The sequence below is a fragment of the Marmota flaviventris genome, chromosome 14, assembly GCF_047511675.1.
Source record: "Marmota flaviventris isolate mMarFla1 chromosome 14, mMarFla1.hap1, whole genome shotgun sequence".
NCBI lineage: Eukaryota > Metazoa > Chordata > Mammalia > Rodentia > Sciuridae > Marmota > Marmota flaviventris.
In genome coordinates this window covers 85,154,267-85,170,478 of record NC_092511.1, presented here as the reverse complement: position 1 = coordinate 85,170,478, position 16,212 = coordinate 85,154,267, and the positions used below count along the sequence as shown (strand labels likewise).

Here is a 16,212-nt window from a genome sequence, read left to right as displayed (position 1 = left end):
TAATGAATGCCATGCATCTAGGAATCTGTAGACTCTAGGCAATGAATGAATGTCTACTGTTGCCTGGACTGGTCTGCAAAGTCCTGTAGCATTTGAGCATGTGTGAGGGCTTTATAGGGCTTGCAAAATGGTCAGATGGTCCTACATGAAGCTGAGCTCCTAGTGGTCTCCTCCACAGCATAAGGGCCAAGGAGAAACCCATTTCCACACAGAAGATGGGAAGCTACCTTATGAAGGTGATCGTAGGTGTGGGACACTCTTGCTAGGACCCTTTTTCTATTGGGCCAGAACTGTGCTCTGAATGTGCTTGCTGAGAAGAGCTTGGAATTTTCTAACTGAAGCAGTTCGTGCAAGCTGCTTCCACTTGCAGGAACAAAGTGTGTTCTCCTTGAGCACTTTGGGTTGTCCCTGGTTGAACTAGAGTGTGTCAGAAGCACTTGTAATGATTGGCATTCATGGTTTCACATTGAAGCCTCTGTGCCATCTGTCAACCACTGATGGCTGCAAGTGGGGCCCTGCCATTCAATGAGTTTTCTGAAAAAGTAGGAGTTTTGGAGAACTGATCTTCTCAGCATTCCCCTTGCCTCCCCAAGTTGGGTGATGTCAATTATAAGGCTTCCTTGGGAGCACACATTTTATATTGGGCTGGAATTGGACTCTGGATGTGATTGCTGAAAATAGCTGGGGAGTGGGAGAATGGAAGCTGTTTGCTGCAAGCAGTTTCAATTTGCTTTGTTGATTAACTTTGTTGTAAGTGGGCACATGCTATTTTTTTCTGTGTGACCTAGAAGAAATCAAAACTGCTTCTTACAGGTGACAGGCATGCTTTCACATTGAAGCCTCTGTGCCATTGATCAAAAACAGTTCACTCATGTGGCACCTGTACTTCAAGTGAATGTTGTAAACAAGTGTGACAAATGGCTCTCAATGAGACTTTGGAGAACTGATCTTCTCAGCTGGTCCTCTTTTCCCCTGCAAGTTGGTGATGCTAGATTCAAGAGATCTCTTTCTGGCACCCTTCGTGTTTCATGCGTGAACTGTGCTCTGAAAGTTCTTGAGGAGAACAGCTTAGAAGTGCAGAAGTGAAGCTGTTTGTGGAAGCAGCTTCAAGTGGCACAAGCTAACTTGTTCTCAGTGAGCACATGGTGATTTTTCCCAGGTTGAAGCAGTGTGAATGAGAATGGCTTCTCAGAGCTGGTAGGCATGTTTGCATTTGGCAAACTTTGCCATCTGTCACCCAGAGTTCCTTGCATGAAACCCGCATTTCCAGTGTTTTCAGAAAGGTCTGATGAGTGGTTTCCATGGAATTTTGTGGAATTGATCTTTTCAACAGTCCTCACTGCCTTCTCAAAATTGGTGATCCTGGTGCAAGGACTCTCTTGTCAGCCAATATTGTATTTTGGGCGTGACCTCGGCTCTGAATGTACTTGCTGTACTTCCCATCTTTCCTCTCTCTGGTCCATTCCTCAGATCCCATCCTCCTTTCAATAGGGCCTCATCCAGGAAGCCTGCCCATGTGCCTCCCACTTGATTTAAACTTCTCCAGTGCACTTGTTGTCAAAGCAGGGACTCCAAGGAGAGAGGGGCTCTCCATTCTCCACACTGATGTCTCTCAGCAGGGAGGACTCCTCCATGCTTGGATGGCAGGGCTGTGATCACCTGGAAGGTGGAAATAGGAGGCTTCCAGGGGGCTGGTGGTGTTCCTAGCCAGGGTGCTGGTCACTGCAGTGCGTTTAATCTATGGACCTCAAGGAGCCTTATGCTGCAGATTTGTGTACTTCTGTATCTGTATGCACACAGTTCTTCATGTGGGGGGGAAAAAAGGAATGTTTCCAAAGTTTGCTTTATATTATACTCAACTGGTAATTTACAAACCCCAGTGTCCCATCTTAGCCCAGAGATATTCCATCAGCCCAGGGCCAGTGGGTGGTCCAGGGGTCAGTATTATGTACAGTTCCCAGGTGGTTCCAGTGTGCAGCTGAATTTGAGAGCCAGTGTACCGTAGGATTTTCCCCTTGAGGTTAGAACTCATTGACTTCCTCTTATGTCATTTGACTGGTTCAGGATATTCCTTGTCTCATTAACTATCTGTGAAATCTTCAAGTTAGCAATCTCTGGTCATTTCTACCCTCTGATGGCACCTGGTTCAACAGCTTGTTGTTGGGTGGGGTCGGTCATGGGCAGTCCTGGGTCACAGAGAGGGACAGGAAGACCATAATGTGGAATAGTGGTGTAGAGAGTAAGGGTGGGGCCAGAGCCCACACTGTGGTTAGGGTAGGGAAGGGATCTGAAGAGACTACCTTGAAAGCGAGATCTGGCTGCATTAACCAGGAATCAGGGCCTAGAATTGGAAGCAATGACAGGGCTTCTGACTAGAAATGACACATCCTTCTGGGCTGAGATGGAGGTCCATCCAGGCAGAGGAAAACACAGCGGATGTAGGAGAGGGGGATGGTCTAGATCACAGAGCAGCTCTGTCATCATATCATAGAGAGTGAATTTTTTTCTTCCAGTTGTTGGTAAATGCTAATTCATTCACGTGTTACATTCACATCCACCTCGTCCATCGGAAAGGCCGCTCAACCACCACAGGCAGTGATATCTTGGTGGATGTGTGCATTCTAAAAGGAGGTGAGGTTGGCGCCAATAGAGTGTGGGGGCACTCGGGCATTGGCAAGCTTGCATTGGAGAGCGAATCCTCTAAATGTTATTGGGCTGGCTTTTGAAAGCTCATGTGGTTTGGCTAGATGTAGAATTCTTCCACACAATTAAGCATGGTGTATATTTTAGAGAGCATGATCACTGAGGGGCAGGTTGCGGGTGTGAAGCCGTGAGAGTTAACATCTATCATGTTTCTCACCTGGAGTTGGCTACCTACAACTGGTGACAGTGTTTTGCTACTGCTGAGCAATACTGAACAAGTCTCTGGCCCAGTAATCCATTGCTGAACTACATCACCAACAAAAAGACATTGAGTGAAATTGAGGACCAGAAGAGCCCGGGAACCACCTGACAGCTGCCTTAAAGTCCTGAGCTCTGGCACATCATATGCCAACTCAACTGGGTATCAACCTTGTCTTCCTGGGCTCATTAGAACTGTGTGCTTCAACTTTCAGAAGCAAATGCAGAATGATAGAATCTTCTCTGAGGACACTTTTCGAAGTCTTATTTGCAGCACGTCTTCTAAGTCTTATTTGCAGCATGTCTTCATGGAATGAGTAGTCGTTTGGCATTCTGTTGTACTTAAAATTTCATGAGATTCTGCCCCTACTTGGTAGCTTGTGTGAAAGAGACTCGGCCTGAATGCATTTTACATTCCAAAATATGGCTTGTCTTTTCTCCTAAACCTATCAGGGCAGTCAGAGCAGCCAAGGAGTACTATCAATTCAGGCATAAAATGGCCAGATAGACTGGGGTCACTGTACACCTTTCTAGAACCTTCTTGCATGCTCTGGCTTCCCTGAGGTAAAGTGTGGGGACCCTGCGATCCAGATTTGTTAGCAAGTAGTGTTCTTGGAGGCGATGCTAGAAAACTCCAGGTGGGAACAGGAAGTGATTAGGAACTGGAAGACAGGGTGTACCAGCCAGTTGTTGTCACTGAGTGACTAAGCACAGTCCTGATAAGGAATGCTGGAGGTCCATGTAGATCATGCTACTAATAGAAGTCCTCTTACAGGGTGAGAGAGCTGGGGTGTTCTCCACCCACTCCTTCCAGCCATGGCAGGAAGCTGCTGCTGGCCTGCACTGTAGGCAAATGGGCCATGGTGCTGGGGGCTGGAGGTCAGCTGGCATGTGAAGAAATGGCATAGTGCTGGACAATGTCATCCAGCTTTGAATCCCTGGGATCTTTAGCAGGGCAAGGTCAGAGACTGTGCTCAATGTAGCGTCTACTTCTCAGCATAGTGCCAGGCGCACAGCAGACCTTCATCAATACCCGTGGAATGCGCTGGCCGTCACCAAATAGTGATTCACTGCAGGGCCTTTCCCAAGTCCTCTTCTACCTCAGAGTGCCTGTGTCTCGCAGAGAGTTAACCAGTTTCCCAGGCCCCACTAGAGTTCCTGGTTTTGCCAATCTGGGGTGGGGTCTGAGAATGTGTGTTTGTAACAAGGTCCCAGGTGACCCTGAAGGTGATGGGTCTCAACACAGGTGACTTTCCCCCTCCCCTGGGGTCATTTGACAATGCCTGGAGATCTTTTGTGTTATCACAAATAAAGGGTGCTGGTGCAAAACTCAGGTAGAGGCCATGGGTGCTGCTGAATGTCTACACTGCACGGGGAAGACCTCTGCAGACTAAGAAGGATCTGGCCTGATGGGCCAAGGGCGCCAAGGTGAGGAACCCAGTGTGGAGTACAAGCACATGAACTTGGGTGTGTGCAGGTATGGCCTCGGGGCTTGTTTCAAAGGTGGCTTCTGTCAGTGCAAAACTCCAGCACCTCTGAGTGGCAGCGTTTCTAACAAGCTCTGAGCAGGGATGCTGGTGCTGCTGACCAATCGACCACACTTTAAGTAGCCAAAGTGACGTGGAGTTCTTAGGACACCATGAACTTCTCAGAAATGCAAAGTGGACATCTCCTGCATTAGTTCAGAAGAAAAGAAACTCTGAGTTTGAATAATCCTCTTTGGACTCACCTAGTTGCAAGTTTGCCCTTAAAGCAGCGCTGAGACAGCGGGACCAGGTGGGGGACAAAGCTCCACTCCTCTCCTAGCCGCAGGCAGAGGCCTGCTGAAAATGAGGAGGGTGCAGAGGTGGGTGAGAACTACCTTACTTCAGTCCCCAAGCATCCAGTCAAGTCTATTGTCACCTGGAATGGTGGCTTCTTTTCCAGGGCCCACGCTAACATTGGGGTTTGCATCTGCCTGCCTTTCAGTTCTGCGAATGGAAGGTGGGAACTGGCTGCTTGAGACACGGTTGCTCTCTTGGGAGAGGATATGGGAGAAATGACATGACGCCCAGCCCTCCAGAGCCCGCACCCCTGCCCCTGTGACAAATGGCAGAATTAACAAGGTTTGGTTGAGAGGGTCCTCACAGATTTGTGACTTCCCATGTCAGCCAGCAGATGTCACTATGGCTGGCAGAACAGAATGCCTTTCAAGAGTGAGCTGGTGGGGAGGGGGAAGCAGAGAGGGGAAAATGGCATCAAATAGAAGTCAGAAGCCAAAGCTACCTTTGGCCTAGCGGGCTATGGTCCATACTATCATTTTAGGAATGGGGGACATTCTCCAATAAACCCTCTATCTGGTCATGTCATTGAGGTGCTGCTTTTGAGATTTAGGCAGAAATTCTCCAATGAAACACAAAGTTCCTGGCTTCTCTCAACTGAGAAAGCCTCCAGGTTTTGGCTCCTGGCCTATTTGTGTCATGAAACATTTTCTTGAAGGAAACAAACACTTTGCACTGAATAAACATATATTTGATGTACCTTACCCACAGACATCATATTGACGGGTTTTAAAAATTGATTCATTTTACAAATTCAGCAGCTTATTCTGAAATTCCTTTGCTATACATATAATTTTACCCCCTTTGGACAATTATTTGATAGGTGTCATGGATGTTTTAATTGTTAGAATTTGTGTGTGTGTGTGTGTGTGTGTGTATGTGGTTTGGAAACAGGGCATAAATTTGGCCTTCTTCATGGGTCATGTTAGTATACACAACTGTTAACACATGTTTGGCAGTAATTATAAGTCACATTTCCTTCCTTTAATCTTTCCCTGAAGATGTGCCTTTCATGTGTAAAGACAAGTGTTTTCAAAATTGACTCTCTGGACAGATCTTTGGGCTCAGATGGTCAGTGTTCCAAACTGTGCCAGAAAACACCAAATCTAATTTCACAGGCTGGGCTGTCCTTAGCTCTGGCCTCCAAATTCATTCCCCCTTCCTGGCTGTACAACCCATGAGACTTGCCAGAAAGGAAGAGCCATGGAAGACTTTAAGGAGGACAGCCACAGGATCCTCTTTGCTCCTAGCCTCTTGAGAAAATAATAAAAACAATAACGTCAAGCAAACACATGGTCTAGAACCTTCTGTAAATAATTAGTATTTACCATATTGATATGTGTGCCGATGTCCAAATTTTATTTCTTTGAGAGAGAGAGAGAGAGAGAGAGAGAGAGAGAGTGTGTGTGTGTGTGTGTGTATGTGTGTGTGTGTGTTTGATTCTGAAGAATCAAAGCCAGAGAACAGAGATAATTCTATTAGCTGCATCTGGATAGCACTTGGCCTCCTTTCCTAGCAGGGAAGGACCTGAAGTCAATGGCAGAGCTTGTTCGTGGTGGAGCCAAGTGTGTCTGCAGCATTTTCAATGCTAGAGCATCGGTTCTGAGAATTTTAGTATAGCACCTAATTTTTTTTATCTTTTCAGCAACTTGCAAATGTAGGTGTTGAATGAGGGGTATCCATCAGAGGAGAAAAGCCATTGTTTTGGAGAAGCGGAATGTCTAAAGTCTTGTTAGAATAAGTGGAATGAGGTCACTTAAGACTTCAAGGAGAGAGAGCAAAAGCAGGGGTGGGGGGGCTGGGGTTATGGCTCAGAGTTAGAGCACTCGCCTCACATGTGCAAGGCCCTGGGTTGGATCCTCAGACCACATAAATAAATGAATGAATAAATAAATAAATAAATAAATAAAGTTATTTAAAAAAAAGCAGGGGTGGGGTTGGATATACAACAAACCTCAGAGATGTTCCTTCCATGTCAGGAGGTAGCAGGACATTGGAGCAATGCCTGTGCATCCACTGCTCAGTTCCATCTTGGGGGCAGACCCAGCACTGCAAGCTGATGAGGGACAGGACATAGGAAAGCCATCTTTACTGCAGATGACACAACTGAGCCTCTGGGTCATCCCAGAGGATGAGGGGAGGCAGATGCAAGCCAGGCTTGGAGGAACCCATGGAGTACCATCAGGTGACCAACAGCCAGTTCAAAACTCTATTGTTCCTTAGAAAACTTGGAATGGAACCACCATTGGGCCCAGCTACTCCACTCCTGGGTCTATACCCAAAGGACTTAATAACAGCATACTGTAGCAATGCAGCCACCCCAATGTTTATAGCAACTCAATTCACAATAGCTAAACTGTGGAAGCAATCTAGATGTTCTACTGTGGATACAAAAAAATTGTCCTATATAAACAAAATGGACTTATACTCAGCATTCAAAGAAAATATAATGATAGCATTTGCAGGTAAATGGATGGAGTTGGAGACTATCATGCTAAGTGAAGTAAGCCAATCCCATAAACCCAGAGGCTGAATGTTCTCTCTAAGAACTGGATGCTGATCCCAAATGGGAGGAATGTGAGAAATGGAGAAATTTTGACCAAATGGGAGGGAGGGGAGGGGAGGACGTATGGGGCAGGATAGATGGTGGAATGAGATGGACATTATTCCCCCAGGTGCATGGATGAGTAACATAGGGTGCAATGCTCCATGGTGTCCAATTAGGTAAATGAAAAGTTTTCTTGCAGTAGTGTACAATGAATCAAAATGCATTCTGCTGTCACATATACTGAATTTAAAAAATCAATTTACAGAAAACTCCTATGGTAAGAGAGCTTCCAGTCCTGGAGCCCAAAGAGTACCAGGGGCCTCTGGGATAAGAGACAGAAGCAAGACAGAACGACACATGCCTGTGACCTTAAGCTTGGGGAATGGAATACAGTCACATAATAGAGGTAGAAAAATGGTTGTGAGCGATATTTTCCTAATGACTATTAAGGCAGACGGCAATTGGTTGTTGGTGTCCTGACCCACAGCAGTCATTTTACAAGCAATGCCCATCCAGCGCTCTGTCTGGGCCTTGCTCTGGGCCACCCCTCTCCCTGCCTGGCCTATGTCACAGTGTCCCCTTGCAAGCAAGGGGAGTGGCAGGCACCTTTTCAGGGGCTCTGTCCTTCTGGGCAGCAGTCCCATCCCCCTGGCTGAGGAGCCATTTCCCATTGGAAAGCCCAGCATCCAGGGCCGTGTCCACTGGGTCCCACGTCTAGAGAGGCAGCCACAGGCCTCACATCTAGGAAATTGGGGACAGGTGAGGAGGCTAGTTAGTTGCTGTCTCACGTTAGGTCAGCAGCCTATCTGACAGCCCTGCAGGGTGGGCGCCAAGAGCCCTGCCCTCAGCATGCAGAGGTGGATGCTGAAGTGTGGTGGGGCCATCGCCAGGGAGACGGGGGCGGGGCCTATGCCAGGGCGGGAACTTTGAGCCTGGTCGCGCGGAGCTTGGAGGAGGAGGAGCCCGGAAGTAGCGCCCGGAGGCGGGGCTGCGGGTCCCGGTTGTGGGGTCAGGCTCGCGGGGTCCAGGAGCGGAGAAGGTGAGCTGGCCAGGAGCGGCCCCGGTCTAGGCGCCCACACGAGGGTGGGACCCGGGAGGACTCTGCCGCCGCCTGGGAGCCTCGGTCCGGGCTGCCTGTGCCCTGGAGCCGCCAGGGCGGTCCCCACAGCGCCCACCGCCCGAGCCCGCTGTCCGGCTCTCACCTGAGGCTCTCCTCAGCGGAGCTGCTGTTCACAGCTGGGTGGGTTTGACTTGCAGGGTCCTGGTCAGGATGCGGGGGCCTCAGCAGAGTGGCCTGGGCCGCGGACCTCAGAGGAGAAGAGGTGGCCTGACCCGCAGGCCCCCTGGAGAGGGGAGGGCGACGCAGGAGCCCAGTGTGACCTGGGGAGCCGGAGGCGGTTCAAAAGAGAGACCCGCCCAGGTATTTCAGGTCTCACTGACTCTGTGTCCTTTTGTTTTCCTGTCGCACCTGTGGATTTTGTTTTAAGTCCTCGCTTTAACAACCCTTTCCTGTTTCCTTCTGTGTACCTGACCCATCATTTTAAACCATGTTCCAAGGTCACTTTTTGGTGTATGTGTGGTTCTGGGGATTGAACCCAGGGCCCTGAGCCTGTTAGGCAAGTGACCTACCTGAGCTGCACCCTCAGAGACCCCTGTAAATGTTTTTCCCCTCGGCCTCGGGGTCTAATTGCCAAGGCTGACCTCAACGGTTCCTCTTCCTCAGTCTCCCTGGTGGCTGGCGTGACAGGCATGCACCTGGGACTGTCACAGTCTAGCCTGTGATGGGAACTCATGTGCATCTGTCGCAGCACCAGAAAACAAAACCACTTTTGCTGAGGGTAGTAGTCCTTGCCTATAATCCCAGCAAATTGGGAGGCTGAGGCAGGAGAATTAGAAGTTGGAGACCCTAAGTAGGGGGGGGCGGGGAATGTGGCTCAGTGGCGAAGCACCGGGACTCCAGTTTCAAGGCCCTGGGTTCAACTCCAGCACTGGAACAAAAGAATATTTATTTATTTATTTATTTATTTACTTTTAATTGACAGGTCGTTTCTGGTGCAGGCAGCTCTCCTGAACACCTTTCCACAGTTTCTGTTTGGGCGCTCAGCATTGGTGAGATTCATTTGGCAACTCCCTTTTCCCATAGATTTAATAATAGTTTCTGTAGATTTCAAAATGTAAATGGACAAGGCATATCCTTGATGATGGTAATACAGTCTTGAGTGTTTTTCAAGTTTCTCATGAGTTCAGATGTTGTAATTCATGGCTTTCAAACATAATGGTCTCCATGGTTGGGCAGGTGCTGGGCACTGGGCTTAAACATGTCACCTCGTTCAACCCTCACACTGGCTTTCATGAGATTATTCCCATTTAGAGATGATAAGGTGAGTCTCTGAGGGGCCAAGTGACTTGTTCAAGGTCATACAGCCAGGCCAGGCGCAGGGGTGCACACTTGTAATCCCAGCGACTCAGGAGGCTGAGTCAGGAGGATCGCAAGTTCAAGAATCGCCTCAGCAACTTAGCAAGACCCTGTCTTAAAATAAAAAATATAAAGAAGTAAGGATGTGGCTCTGTGGTTAAGCACCTCTGAATTTAATCCCCGGTACCAAAAAAAAAAAAAAAAAAAAAAAAAAAAAAAAATCCCACAGCTGGTGATGGCAGGGCTGGTCAAGGAGCTGTCTGGCTGCTGTGATGTCCCCTCCTGTGGACACAGACTTCCCTTCACATAGTGCAGGGCCTCTCTTCTGCCACCTCTGGGGAGTGGAGGCCAGGCCAGCCTTGCTGTACAGGGAAGCCTGGCCCTTTCACCTGGGCTGTGTAGAGCAGAGCTGAAGTCCTGCTGTGTCCTGAGCTTCTGGGACTCCTGAGTGCTGGGCTTCCCTGTGGGTCTCCTGCCTTTTCCTCTTGGAGACTGGCCTGTGAGATGCCTTGGAGATCCTGGGAGAAGTCCAGCTGACAGAGCTTTCTGCATAGTGGCAGATTTCCTACGACCTGTCACACCCACTATGAATCAACCAGTTTGATTTGTGGCTTGGTTGATTCACTCACTGATGTATAAACAACTCATTTGCCCCTTAACATGTGCCAGGCACTGCCCTGACCTGAGCTGGCAGGGGCCTGGGAAAGGCTTCTGGGAGGAAGACCAGCGAAGACCACTCTTGGCTGAGGGGTGGCCCAGGATGGGCTTTGGGAAGGAGCACTGATTTGGAGCGACACTTCCCACCTCTGCTTCCAGGTGCACGTTGACACCTGGGTTTCCTCCTCTGTAAATAGGGATAGCTGTCCCCACTGCAGGTTGCTGTGCTATTCCTTAAAATATTAACTTCCAGGCTGGGGGTGCGGCTCAGAGGTTGAGCCTTGCTTAGGGTGCCCAAGGCCCTCAGTTCAATCCCCAGCACCCACACCAGAAGTTTAAAAAAAAAAAAAATGAGCTTCCATAAAGTAGTGAAAGACTCAGAGCTTTCACTCCTAGTCCTTTCCTGCTCCTTCCCATCATCCAGGGACACTTTCAATTCTTTCACCTTCCTCTGGTTATATTTCTAAATCCGTTGTGTCTGCTGTTCTTTAATCAACATTGTTATGCTACTTGGAGATGTAACAGTCTATCCTTACCCTTACTTTCTTCCAATATCGGTAGAAGCACAGTTTGGACTGTATCTCTGGGCATTGTTTGTTATTAAATTATGTGCACATTCAGAGCTGAGCTAGGGTAGTATTCTACTGTTACAGTTTCTTTTTCCTGGAATTAATAATTGCCTGACTTTTAAGAAGTCGATTGCTTTCCTTAGTACCTGTCACTGTATTTTTCTAAATGCTGCAACAGATCAGTTAGAAACATAGTAATCCAAAATCTCTCACCAACCAGTTTGGTTTCATAGAAGAGACCCAAGTGAGAAGGAAGGAGTTCTTGGTGTGGAAAGTGATGTGTGCTGAGGTAGAACCCTGGGGGCCCTCGTGTCTCCACCTGAGGGGCTTCCGACTTGGGGATGCAAGGTGTTGCTTCTTGAGTCTCGGGTCTCATGGCCTGAAATGAATAAGAACTCAAAGAATCAGAGCAGAGTCGATAAGTGAGATGATGGTAACCTGTCACTGAGCTTCAGAACGTGACTCAGGGTGACCTTTTGGGATTTCTTCTTTAAAATCTTATGATACAGGGCAGGAGCTGGGGATCAGCGGTAGGGCGCTCACCTAGCATGTGTGAGGCCCTGGGTTCAATCTTCAGCACTACATAAAATAAATAAATAAAATAAAGGTATTGTGTCCAACTACAATTGAAAAATAAATATTTAAAAAAAATATTATGATACAATGTTAGCACAGTCAGTTGTAGACTGCTGTTTTTGGTGGTATTGAGGATTGAATTCAGGGGCACCCTATCAATGAGGCCGTTCACTGGCCCTTCTTATGTTTTATTTTGAAACAGGGTCTCTCTCTAACTGCTTCAAACTTGTGATCCCCCTGCCTCAGCCTCTTGAGTCACTGGGATTACAGCCTTGCGCCATCGCACCCAGCAAACATGACTGTTTCTAATGTACACAAGGCCCTGGGTTCAATTCCCAGTTCTTCCCTTCCCCCCATTAAAAAATAGTGGCTATTTCTAAATTCTGAAGTTGGTTTCTTTCTATGTTTGATAGTTGAACTCTTTTAGGCTGGATACATTATTAGCTATGAATGATATTTCTGTCTTTCAAAAATAATCTGGGGAAGGGAGGGGGCATGGGGTAATTAATGATAGTGGAATGTGATGATCATTACTATCCAAAGTACATGTACAAAGACACGAATTGGTGTGAATATACTATGTATACAACCAGAGATATGGAAAATTGTGCTCTGTGTGTGTAATAAGAATCGTAATGCATTCTGCCGTCATATAAATTTAAAAAATTTACGTAAAAAATAAACTCGGACACATTCTCAGTGTGAAGAAAAATCTGATAGTGATTTTTACTCTTCTTGAAATATATCAGAGGTCATAATGGTGCACAGGGCAAGATGAAATATTATTAATTAAGATATTGTGTTGAAGATGAAGGGGTTCTCAAGAATGGCTAAAATGTGTACAGCAGAATGAGATTTGGGATGACAAAGTTCTGAAGTCTCATAGGCCTACATTTCTTATCTTATGAAACAAAAAGGTTGTTATTAAATTCTCTCTGGTGATTAAAGATGATCCCTGTGTTTCATTGTCTGTATTCAGAGGAGATATTGTGACGGCTTCCTACCACCCTTAGATGTTGCTCTCCCTGTCCTTACCTGCCTTCTTTCTCTGGCCCTGTGAGCCATGGTTGGTGCTGCTGATGAAGCCGCAGTTACTGTCCTCTGCATGGCTTCACTCAGACTTGAAAACAGCTGTTGTCAGGTTTTTGTTTTCTGTTTATCAATCCAATGCCCTTAAGGCCACTTTCCCTCCAGGGCTGTTTTAATCCTGTCACTTCTCTAGTGAAGCACAGAGCTCTAGAATCTGTGCATACACTGATCCTGCCAGCACTGTCCCACTCCTTCATAGCCACCTGTTCCTGTCACCTCTGCCTTCTTCCTCACCTGACACCGCCATCCCTGGGACTGGTCAGATGGCTTCCTCTCAGACATGGCTGTTCTAAAACCATTTCTCAAGTAATAGATGCATGTGGTTAAAAAAAAAAAAAAATCCCTCAAAATACGAAAACGCAGGTCTTTCACATCCAGCCTTAAATGCCCCTGTTTTCTTCCACAGAGGCAGCCGCTCTTCAGTTTTTTGCATGATCTTCTGGTGTTGTCTACAACATGCATTCCCTGCCTCCCTGTGTTTTGAACATAAAGGGCAGGGTACCCTCTACACATTGCATCTTGTTCTTCTGAACAGTTTCACTTGAAGGTCTTTCCTCATCTGCCCACTGCCCAGCTGCATACAGCAGAGGGCGCCATTTGCCCAGAGCAGCCCAGGAGCTCAGACTGGATAATGCAGGGCAGAAACCCTGGCTGCACAGAGCTTTCTTGAGACTGTGACATCCACTGAGTGAAGCAACTGTAACCTCTCTTAATGAGGATGGGCATTTAGCTGGCTATCAGCCAAAAATTTGGTTTAAAGAACAATTGTCCTCAAATATGATTCTCAAAAGATTAGAATTTTTAGTGACTTTAGTGACAGTTATTTGGTGCTGGCAACGCCATAGCCAGGGATGTCTAACTTGGTTTTGTTTCATCTCTCTGTAGGCCCTTTGTCACTGTGGGGAGCCAGAGACAGCCGACACTTCACGAGCTTGAGCCATGCGCTGCAGACACAGTGCTATATCTCTCCTCCCATCAGCTGGTCAGGCCAGCAGTACAGACCCTACAGCTTCTTCACTAAATGTACGTAGACTGGCACACACTTCCACCTCCTGCAACAGGAAAGTAGGGGTGCTTTCCTTTATTGATTTTTAAAGAATTAACATTTTAGTGATTATTAAACTAAAAATGCATGTTCTTGTTCAAGTAGCTCCTAGAATTATCTCATGTGCCACAGCTGTATTTGGAGAGCGCTAGTTTACTTGGAGCCCCTTATTTGGGGCACCTGAGGCTTAAAGGTATTGAATTGTGCCCCAGATACCCTGCTGATTTAGAGTCACACCAAGAAGGCACACACTGTTTTTAGCTGGGCCTTAGCTAAGGAGATAGGACATCGCATCTTGAAAAGTTCAAGACACATCACTACTCACGCTTCCTATTTGTGATAGTGTTTGAAAGTGTGATCTGGACTAAATTAGCTTGTCAGGCAATCATTGAAGATGGAGTTCACAGTTTAGCAGTAGGTTAAATTTTGGATAACCAAGGCATTTCATGATCATTCTAGAATGTCCAGCAGATATAGAAAAATCAGAAGGGATTAGCTGGCCAGTGATCTGCTGCTCCAACAATGGACTGCCACTCTTTTCACACAGCACCATGTCGTGTGCTTCCCCGGGTTGTGTGGTGACCGTGGAATTTTCCACTGTGAAGATGCGGATCATTTTAGTGTGGAAGTCTCGTGGTACCTAGATTAGTGGTGTAGTGACACAGAAACGAGGGTCAGGTCACGGGGCTGGAGTACCACAGGCTTGGTTGTACCTGTGGATTTAGGTTCAAGGAGAAGAGAGGTGGCTAGAGCTGGGCCCACTGGTCTCTCCCCCTCATGCCCACAGCCTCATTTTTTTCTGAGTTGACTCTTATCCTTAGAGGAGTATTTTAGACCCAGAGGCCTTGGGAATTTTATTTCTGATCATCTTTTCCCTGCTTGAAAAAGGCTCTTCTCCAACTCTTCTTGTTCGAGCGTGCCCCTCATCCTCACACACCTGCACTGTTGGCCCACATCTGCCTCTGACTCTCCAACAGCCCTCCTTGTCCTCAGTTATGTGGACTTATGAGGTCACTGCTCCTGAGTCCTGCTGAGCTGGGCTGCAGTGGGAGACCTCTGTGGAAGCCAGCATGCTTTGCTATTTCAGGAGTGTGAGGATGGCCTTAGGCCTGAGCCTAAGCGACTCCATTTTAAAAACTTCAGTTTGAAACCTGCAGTCTCACCTGGCATGCCTAAGGGAGCCCTCAGACACAAACAAGTCACTTCTCCCCATCCTGAAAAACAGAGTGAAGTCTCTGTCAGGCTGTTCTCCCCTGAAAAGAGGGAAAGGCGAGAAAATCAGGGAGGGACCACCAGACCAGATGTTTTAACCCCAGGGTGAATGTTGTCACTAAGAAATCTGGTGGTAACAGGATTGAAAGGGGGGTCAAAAGCCCCAAAATTTAGTATAAATAATAGAGCAAAGGAACAGACATTCAGCCAGCCAAAACAAGGATGCACCCAAGCTGGAGAGTCTGATGAGGATCTGGACTGACATCTCATCACTTGTCATCTTGTGCCTGATCCTTACTGCTCTCCAACTCTACAGCCACATCTTGACCCTGGTGAGAGCCGCAACTTCTCCCTGTTTCACCCTCTTCTCAGCCGGCCGTCAGCTCCATTCCAGGAGAAGCCTGCCTTGGTTCCTGACCTGATCACCACTGTCTGAGTGAGTGTGTATCTGCTGGACATAAAGCCTAAGGCTTCAGACTTTTGAACTTAGCATGCAGAGGGAATGTCTGTCATTAGCCTGTCATGATTAAGTGTGTTTTCAGTGCTTAGAATTAATCTAGAATCGTTTGCTGTGAATTGATTATGTATTGCAGTGCCTAGCATGAACGATGGTCGTCTTCTTGATTAAGAACCTATAGAGTGAAATTTTATTGAGTGATTCTAGTGAATAAAGCATTGAAAAGGGCAGAAGTGCAGGGACATTCTTTATTTCTCCCCCTCGACTGCATATGTTGCAACTTTGCCCCTCGAGACAAGGAGGAAATGGCTTTTGAAATTCTAGATCTCCAAGACACAAAAACTCATGGGTTTTCCAAACTTACTGAAGAGGATGTAACCTTGTACTTTTTGAAACTGTCCCCTGTTGTAGAGTCCTCACTTAAATTCCATGGGTCCCATTTAGTAAGTGGTGTTACTTGCATGATTAAGAAAGAACTTGGGTTGGGGCTATGGCTTAGTGGTAGAGCATTGGTCCAGCTTGCACAAGGCCTTGAGTTCAATCCCCAGCACTGCAAAAAGTAGAAAGAGTTCAGTCTATCAACGTTGATGCTACAATGGATTGTGCATGCGGTGTGTGTGCACATGCACACATGTGTTTCAAACATGAACTTCACTCACATAAGTGTAAGTTAACAGGTGTATAAGTTAACCTCATTGTCCCTCCAGAAAGTGTCAGAAAGAGTTGAAATAATAGTAAATCTAAATAGCCTTTGAAGTTCAACAGTCTTATACTTGATATTAAAATAGTAAAATGCATGTTAATAAAGAACTTAATTCAGTGGGTAGGCATTAAAAAATCATAGTTGTGAATAATATTTATGAATGTGGGAAAATATTCACAGTGTAACAGTCAAGTAAAATTGTGCCTATGCAGGACCTAT

At 46.9% G+C, this 16,212-nt stretch overlaps 1 long non-coding RNA gene across 1 annotated transcript; it reads left to right on the top strand.

Moving 5' to 3' along the window:
* Positions 1–9,308: 9,308 nt before the first annotated feature.
* LOC139701748 (uncharacterized) lies at positions 9,309–15,523 on the top strand. The gene is made up of 3 exons (XR_011704257.1): positions 9,309–9,378; positions 13,462–13,599; positions 15,150–15,523. It is a non-coding gene; the product is annotated as an uncharacterized lncRNA (long non-coding RNA).
* The last annotated feature ends 689 nt before the right edge of the window (positions 15,524–16,212 follow it).